The sequence below is a fragment of the Leptinotarsa decemlineata genome, unplaced genomic scaffold (assembly GCF_025532065.1).
Source record: "Leptinotarsa decemlineata unplaced genomic scaffold, Ldec_3_MD MMD2_tig00026354_RagTag_RagTag, whole genome shotgun sequence".
NCBI lineage: Eukaryota > Metazoa > Arthropoda > Insecta > Coleoptera > Chrysomelidae > Leptinotarsa > Leptinotarsa decemlineata.
Window position 1 is genome coordinate 20306667 of NW_027412702.1, and position 2866 is coordinate 20309532.

General features: G+C 35.2%; 1 non-coding gene across 1 annotated transcript; it reads right to left on the bottom strand.

The window, feature by feature from the left end:
• Positions 1–214: 214 nt before the first annotated feature.
• On the bottom strand, positions 215–321 carry LOC111508056 (U6 spliceosomal RNA). Its single transcript, XR_002722476.2, has one exon. It is a non-coding gene; the product is annotated as a U6 spliceosomal RNA (small nuclear RNA).
• Between the last annotated feature and the right edge of the window lie 2545 nt (positions 322–2866).

The following is a 2866-nucleotide window of genomic DNA, read 5'->3' on the forward strand; positions in this document are numbered from 1 at the left end:
TTTCGAAGCATCTGTGTATAAGTGATAGTTTGTATTCCATGTAGTTGAAGGTTATTTCAGAGAAAGTTTTTTGGAATAAACTTGGTGTGACATCATTTTTCCTGTGGGTGGAGAGTTGGGTGTTACAGGATGGGATCTTTATGGTCCATGGTGGTGGAGAGCAGAAACCAAGTGGGAAATCTGTTACTGAAGGTACAGTGATAGGCGGGGTTGTAAAAATGTGGAACGCTTCACGATTTTGCGTGTCATCCTTGCGCAGGGGCCATGCTAATCTTCTCTGTATCGTTCCAATTTTAGTATATGTACCGCCGAAGCGAGTGCCCTTCTTGCACATCTATAATATGAAACGGATCTACATACAAAAGTTCAGCCTCCTAAAATATACCGGTATGAAGAAACCGTGATGAAAAGTTAACTTTATTGAATGAACGACCCCCCCCCCCCCTCCGCAGCTGACGCCCCAGTTGGAATATTCAAAAATCCTTTCTTATTGCACATCTACAACATGAAACGAACCTACATATAAAAGTTCAGCCCCCGAAAATATAGTGGTACGGGATATGGTGGAGGGGAGGCATCCCAATTGGAATATGCAAAAATCCTTTCAGCTTCCTAGGACTTACCAGTACGGAGAAACAGATATGAATGAAGTCACTGTCTAGTGAGTGACTCATATGGGTGGATAGCTGATAACTGATGAATAAATGAATACATATCTGTCTTCCAACAAGGATTTCCGAACTTTGACAGTTGATAACGGCCATCGTGTTGAAGCTACTATGTCCAATTAGTTGTCAATTAGTCAGTTTGTTTTGCTAAATCGTGAAAATCATAAAATTGTTTCATCAAAATGGGTGTTGTGTTTGGGCAACGTACCGCGCGCTTCTCCCATTCTACGGTCGCCATAATCTTCCAACCGATTGGAGTATCTGCAATGTTGTGGATAAACTTGGGTTCAGTGGTTCAGACAAACGCAAGATCTGCCGACAATATCGCCGCTTTCTGTGAGAGTGTGCAGAAGAATCCGAGGCAGCCGCTCACAAGATCGTTCCAAAATGTATGGAATAATCTGTGTGTAGTTTGAAGTTTGACTTTGGAAGTACTTATTACCCAAGGAATAAACTCGACACCAAATCGATAATAACCAATGGATTTTGCAGAGTGAATTTTGTTAAACAATGAGGATGATCATTGTTTAAATCACTTGATGAATGTGAAGTTACAGAACCAATAATGACTTCGACAGGGATCGTGAGAAAAACATAAGTATGATATAATTGATTTGCAGGTATCACTGATCAGTCCTCGAAATTGGAATCCGATTGGATTTGATGAAACTCATTCTTCGCAAGTCCTTATGATAAATTCCACCGCTTCTTTCACTGGATATATTGATTGACCATATGACAATAATAATAATGAAAATAAAGGCCTTTTAATTATTTTCAGTTATATTCATACATAACCGCATACATAACTTGAGTGTTCCTTAAATGCTGCAAAATGTGTATATGTCTACGAGTCAAGTGCACTATTCAATGTCTAATGTCACTACTCTACTCTATTTTTTATATCATACCTATAATTATTCAATAACCATATACGATGAAAGAACGACCACACCCAGGTAAGGCCTAAGTAAGTGTTCTTTCATCACTTAAATCATTTGTACCACGTAAGAGCACTGTTGAAACCAACTACTTAAAAGAGAAATAGTAAATTGGTATAGTTATTTGCCAAATAGTTGTATAAGATTGTAAAATTGTATAATTGTAAAATTATGGCGAATAATCGCAGATTTTACAGCCTTACATTTGTTGCCATTTTTATACTTTTTAGATGTTTTGATTTTAATATTTACCATTTTTTTTGCATTTCATTTTTACATATTACCTTTTTACATTCTTACATGATTAAATTTTAACATTTATAACATTCAAGATTTCCACATCTTAACATTTTCATAACCTGAATTGTCAAATCCATTTTACTCTCACTGTTCTGATTTATAATGTAAATATTGGCAATGAAAGAGTAATACCCACGCACAGGGTGTCCGTTGTGGGTTTCCTGAATCTGTTCAGATTGTTCAAATTGTTATTGACTGATCCCTGTACTGGAAATTGAATAAATTGATATTATTATTATTGTATTCTGTTAAAAAAAAATGTTTTAAAATCTGATATCAATCATTATGATATCGAATGGAATTCGATTGATTATACGTCAAACCAATCTGAATTTATGATTATACGTGTTATCGATCTTTCCATTTGAATCCCTCTAATTATCGTTCACATCAGTCCAATGATGAATGCTTTCCATGATGACAAATATCGGTTTCATCCTCTAGGAATGAAAGCCATAATTGGGGACTGAAAATTTGATAATAAATTTATAAACAAGCACTGTTGTATGTGTTTTTCACTATGAAAATCCACATTTTGATACTGTTGCAAATTTGTTTCAGGTGATCAAGAGAGATCGTGTCTGCCATTGTATTTCTAAAATTTTGAGGAAGTATCGACGAATCATATTAGAATGGAAAACGAAATCACGAGAGATATTGGTAATCGATCAATAGCTGTATGAAAACTACGGTGGAGTTACCGTAGTTTTCATACAACTATTGAGTTAATTGACACTGGAGTCGTACTTCTGGATTCTTGATGTTGCTCAAACTCCCACACGGAGAATAAAACTGAGAAACAAGAAATAAATTACGTCTTTCAGAGATTAGTTAGTTCACTACTGAATGTTGTGATGAATTTAATTGAAATAATAACAATGAATGAATTATGAATGAACAATACTATGAACAACAGATAATATATAGTTCAATGCTCGAAATTTTTGCAAGCATAAA